The sequence below is a fragment of the Plutella xylostella genome, chromosome 9 (assembly GCF_932276165.1).
Source record: "Plutella xylostella chromosome 9, ilPluXylo3.1, whole genome shotgun sequence".
In the NCBI taxonomy this organism is placed as follows: domain Eukaryota; kingdom Metazoa; phylum Arthropoda; class Insecta; order Lepidoptera; family Plutellidae; genus Plutella; species Plutella xylostella.
In genome coordinates, this window is record NC_063989.1 from 6608640 (window position 1) to 6614880 (window position 6241).

Below are 6241 nucleotides of genomic sequence, written 5' to 3' on the forward strand. Positions count from 1 at the left end.
TTAAAACACAACGTTCATGCAAACGGATTCTTGTAATTTGTTAAAGAAATCGTTTCAGATGTATCTGAAAATCTTCCAACCAAGAAATTGGACATTAACCTGTTCCTTCTCTTTGAGTATAAGTATATCCATTTGAGTTTAACGACGTTTTTTAAAGACTTATGTCAATTTGATCATAAAGTCACTGCTTTATTTTAATATATTATTACTACGAAAGGCATCAAGGAAAATTATTACTACTCCGCTTAAAAATAACACTTCCTCGGCACAATAGCTACATGTGTGTATCGTGACATCTAAGAAGTTTCCTGTCTCGTGTAAATTCTACAATTCAGAGTTGAACATATGAAGTGTTGAACATTCGATGTCTCCAAAGATTTAGCGTGTGAGCGTATTGTGTACGCCCGGCGCTGGAGCGACGTACTTGCGAGTGAATGCTGAAAACTTTGACATGTGAGCGATGTTGCAGCTTTATATTCATGGAATTGGTAGTGACTTTGTGAGTGTGTCGACGCAAATGGTCGCATTCGACAATGGCCAATAGAGGGAGGACGTGACACAAGATAATGCGAGCGATGCACTTAATTTGCCACGTTTGAGTGGGGCTACAGGACGCTTAGTTCAAGTACTTACTCGTATTGTATCTACTTGTAGGTATTTTGAGCCATGAAAAGGTTCCACCTGCCATTGACTTTCCATATTGTATCACTGGAACTTGTTCATTACTTTGTGACGCGTGAGTATAGTACAAAAAATCTGAATAAGTTACAGTTATTTATTGAAAGTTACCATGTACCTACGTATGGTGAGTCTATCGCTAATTACCTATCTTTAAATGAGTAACATTTTATAAAAATATCTATCGATGTTCCCTCTTTCACGTGGCCCAATAATACAAAACCCTTGTGCCTTTGAGGGCTAAACTGAGTTAAAGTAAGACGAAGTTAAAGAATTAATTATCTATACGCTGGCAGTATTAGCCTGAAACTTATATATATATATATATATATATATATATAGAAATTGTCATAATGAAATTGATCTTCTACCCCTAGATTACCAGCAACTATTACCGTATTAGTGTAGGTTTTACGAATTTAATAATAAAGTCCAAAGTTGTCCTCCTCCAAATTACAAAAATAATCTAGGTACACTTAAAAAAAAATTACAAGTTGGAGTGGATTTCGAGCACGAATAGTTTTTCTTCAATAAAATTATCTATGAGTACCTAACTATATAGGTACTTTATATTGGTTTTTCTCTCTAAAAATGTACATTTGGATGGATACTATCGGTCTTATTCATAAAAAGTTACGGGAGACCTATAGGCCTGCTATAAGCAAATGTCAAAAAAACTTTATTCATAAACGATCAATAGCGCTAAAGAACTCTCCAACTGATTCGTAAAACCTTGATATGCTAAAGTTGGCTGGACCCTACAATACACCTTCCGTAAACCTCCTCTTGTACAAAAACATGGCGGCCGGTCAACAGCTGTTCTGCTTTATTGACGATTTGACATTTGTTGTGAGTTAATATTTGCTGAAAATAAGTTGCCATGGTAACGTAAAAATTTAATTATTTTTTTTGTGGGTTTTGGCTTGGCCACTGCGCCTTTAAGCCAACGTAAACTTTTTTAAGTGCCGCGCCGTGGCTAACATAGATAATAGAGATTGATAAATGAATGAAAGTTTTCGCTATTTTTGTTTATGGTTTCGTCGGACCGGCAACTTAATAGGGTAAATGTCAAAATGTTTGGTCTGTGAAATCTATTAGCATCACTATAGTTATTGAAGGTTTACGGAACTATTATGAATAGAGATCTTTACGAAACCTCAAATAGGCTTAATGTGTTCCGTAACTATTGAGCTCAGTAAACCTACTTTAAGGTTTTTTTATGAATAAGACCGTATAAGTACTTATTTCAAAAATGATATCTACTAAAAGTTATGCGGTCACTGCTCCACTCGATATACAGACTATCTAAGACTTACCTTAGTTATGAATTTATGAACCAACCTCTACCACATTTATTTATGTACCGTAGTTTCATAGCTAACTCTATGAAACCTTGATATGCTAAAGTTGGCTGGACCCTACAATACACCTTCCGTAAACCTCCTCTTGTACAAAAACATGGCGGCCGGTCAACAGCTGTTCTGCTTTATTGACGATTTGACATTTATTGTGAGTTAATATTTGCTGAAAATAAGTTGCCATGGTAACGTAAAAATTTAATTATTTTTTTTTGTGGGTTTTGGCTTGGCCACTGCGCCTTTAAGCCAACGTAAACTTTTTTAAGTGCCGCGCCGTGGCTAACATAGACAATAGAGATTGATAAATGAATGAAAGTTTTCGCTATTTTTGTTTATGGTTTCGTCGGACCGGCAACTTAATAGGGTAAATGTCAAAATGTTTGGTCTGTGAAATCTATTAGCATCACTATAGTTATTGAAGGTTTACGGAACTATTATGAATAGAGATCTTTACGAAACCTCAAATAGGCTTAATGTGTTCCGTAACTATTGAGCTCAGTAAACCTACTTTAAGGTTTTTTTATGAATAAGACCGTATAAGTACTTATTTCAAAAATGATATCTACTAAAAGTTATGCGGTCACTGCTCCACTCGATATACAGACTATCTAAGACTTACCTTAGTTATGAATTTATGAACCAACCTCTACCACATTTATTTATGTACCGTAGTTTCATAGAGTAAGTACATTTATATTTAATTCTATCTCTCATAGCTTCAATTCACTATTCTGGACAACATAGCAATTGAAAAGCTGCTATACAGGGTTATTGGTAAGTAGACCGGATCCTTTCAGGAGGTGATAGAGGAAGGCATTTCCAGTCGATTGAACCCAATAATGCATTATCCTAAACTTAACCATTTTTGAGATATTGAATATTTAAGGTTTTTTTAATTTGGTATTGAATTATCTTGTTTGAAAGCTTATTAGTTGACCTTGTTTTTAAGCTGAAGTGCACAAAAAAACGTCATATGAAAATCTTTTTTAATTTAATTTATTTGTTTTTGCGTTTTGAATATTTTTCAAAATGTTTAACTATTTTGAGGTGTTATGTCAAATTTAAGTCGAATAGTGCACATTTGATTATTTTAATTAGTTTATTAAGGTGTAACTTATGCAAAACAACCAAAAAAATTATTGAAATGTGGCTAGTTTTTTTTTATTTTCGGTTTTAAGCATAAAATTTTGGCAAAAGATTAAAAAAACCTTAAATATTAAATATCTCAAAAATGGTTTAGTTTAGGATAATGCATTATAGGGTTCAATCGACTGGAAATGCCTTCCTCTATCACCTCCTGAAAGGATCCGGTCTACTTACCAATAACCCTGTATATAATATCTCTATATTATTCTCTATCCACTTTAGGTGAACTTGGCAATAGTTGGGCCGCGCATGAAACAATAGTTTAGTAGGTATTATAACATTCGGCTACATGAATGTGTTAATATTTGAATTCTTTTATCTTCATCTTCACCGGACATTTAGGAACTGGATATTCTCCTTCATGGGTCAATAGTTGTCCGTTAGTAAATCTGTAAAGTATACAGGAACATACTAATGTCGTTTTTAATATTATTAATGTACAACATATTTATTTAAAACAAAGAAAATATTATTTATGCTGCAAGTGAACCAATTTAACTATTCCTAGTTCTATAATTCCATGCTGTTTGTTTTCCATGCTTCTTTAATAAATAAATAATAAATAAATAAATAAATGTAAGATTTATTTATAACTCTATCGAAGATATATTTATATTGTATATTACTATAAATACCACATGCCAGTCCAACCTCAACTTACCTCCCTGCTCATAAAGAGCACAATTAATTAATACTCTAATTGTTTTGTCAGAATCAGTACGATTTATTCACCATTACGTTTTGTTGGCGGTACTTGGCACTGCCTTATTCGCTTTCGCTGTAGAATCGTTTCGCCTCGTTGAATAAAGGGGGGATGTACCCATGATACAACGTCCAGATATAGCGAAAGAGGCGTGTCGGACCAGAATTAATGGTTGCACATTCCCTTTGTTGTCGAGTAAAACCTAGGTGCAAACTAGAGTTATGACCTGCGACTCAGTCTAGCCTTTCAACATAAGATTATCACAACATACAACACTCTTACTCTGCGACGAAAGTTACGAGAATCTTCCGCAGTCCTAACTGATCATGAGAAAAATATCAAATAAGAGAAAAAGGAAATTAGTATGCTGATTTTGTTATCACATGATCCCTATAAATGAGCACTTCATGTCGCTTAGGTAAAGAAAATATCCCTTTTTTGTGCATTTTTTTATATTATTTATGCATCTAATCTGAAATACAGAGTATTCCCCAAACCATCCTGAGGCATTATGTTTTGTATTGGTACTCTCTTAGTTACGTTACTGTACGACGAGCGTTGTATACATGTCTCTTACCTTCTGCACCATCAATACCAATAAACTAACAATACTTACCTTCTTGTAACTAAATACCATTAAAAGGGACTGCCATCTGTCCGCAGTTCAGCCGAGTCTCGACGCGTTGATCCGATGGGCAGCAGTTACAGTCCGTCGTCAAATAAAATTTCATCAGCGAAGTTGATCTCTTGGGAACTTACTACAAAATCCGGAGCTTTCCGAGGATATAACAAATGTATTCTCAGCGACAGAGTCGTCCAATCTCGTATTATTAATGGTGTAACTTGTGACGTTGTGTATCTGAGGAGAGCTTGTTTCGTCTTGTTGTGCTTGCGAACTTCCGACTGCCATCACCCCCTATATCAACGGTGTATCTATGCCTTTCAATTCTACCTGCCAATAGTTAAACTGCAAGTGTTAGTTATCTAACTCGCTCGCAGCCCAAAGCAGGTAGCATATTCAAAATTCAGTCTTGCATTTCACGCTTTCAGATTCAAATACGGTACGTATATAATCCTGTTAAAAATATGCTTTATAAAAGGCGATCATTATTTTATAATGACTGAATAGTCATTAAAGAATATTTTAAAAATCAACAAAATCACGGAATACATTAAATACCTTTGCAAAGTATTGTATACTTGGTTCGTTGTCAGCTTGCTACGAAATTCGTAGCGGCCCACGAAATGTCGTAGCAGCCTACAAAGTACCTGTCAACTTTATTTGTTACCAAATAGCGGTAGGTTTAATTAAACATAATTTAAAAAACTTACCTATTTACGAAATGCAGAACACTCGCTTATTCCTTACCTCCAAATATATTTTTGGCTAGAAAAATGGCAGACAAAGTTTGTTCCTTTATGTTCCCTATATGACGAATGGTTCCAAAAGTGAATGTTTTTTACTTACTTTATGATTTGTTGCTTCTTTTGAATCTGAAAAGTCCGAAAATCTCTGCCTGCCTTCAGCATAAACCTAAAAAAGTGTTTTTTTCTAACCAACGTTAGTTCTCTGCTTTAATCCATCCACTTTATACACTTTGCTGAATTTTAGGGTACCTACCTACTAGATATTTTGCGAAACCTCTATAAAATTTACTGCTCAAGGTTATAAGTGATAAAATATATTAGTACAATAGCTCGCTTTTGCGTTCTTCTATGGCGGAATATAAACTTATTGAATTCATTCTAACAGGTCTTGTGATTAATATTAAGAATTAATTTTTAGTCGGAATTCGTAACAATTCGTACAAGTGATAAAAAGTAATTGATACTTAACATACATAACTTACAATTGCAAAGAAAAAATATATGTAAGTATATGCCTTAACTATATACGGACCCAGAGGCCATGTAACGCACTCGCCTCCGGCCAGTTTTCTATCTTTTGTCGTAGTAAATGTCGTCAGCATTTTCGAGAGAATCATTAAGTTTTTTTATCGTATTCGGCATCTACTCCTGTGAAATTCTGACACTATTCTCTCGGATTCTCGATGAAAGAATAAAAAAACACTCGTTTCTTTGAAGCTCAGCCGAGTATGATACCTTTAGAAAACAATTAAATGTACCTAAGTACTGTAATGACGGTTTCAGAATTTCAAGGAGGTATACAATAATGTCCTGTAAAGTAATTGACCAACGGATAACTGATAAAAAATAAAGTGTCATAAATATACTTAATTGTATGTCTGTACTCAAACTTATAATTATCTAGACCGTTTGAAGTTCGAACCTGGGACCTTGGCACAACCGTCACAGTTGCTAACTACGGCGCCAACCGTTCGTGTGTTGAAAAAGC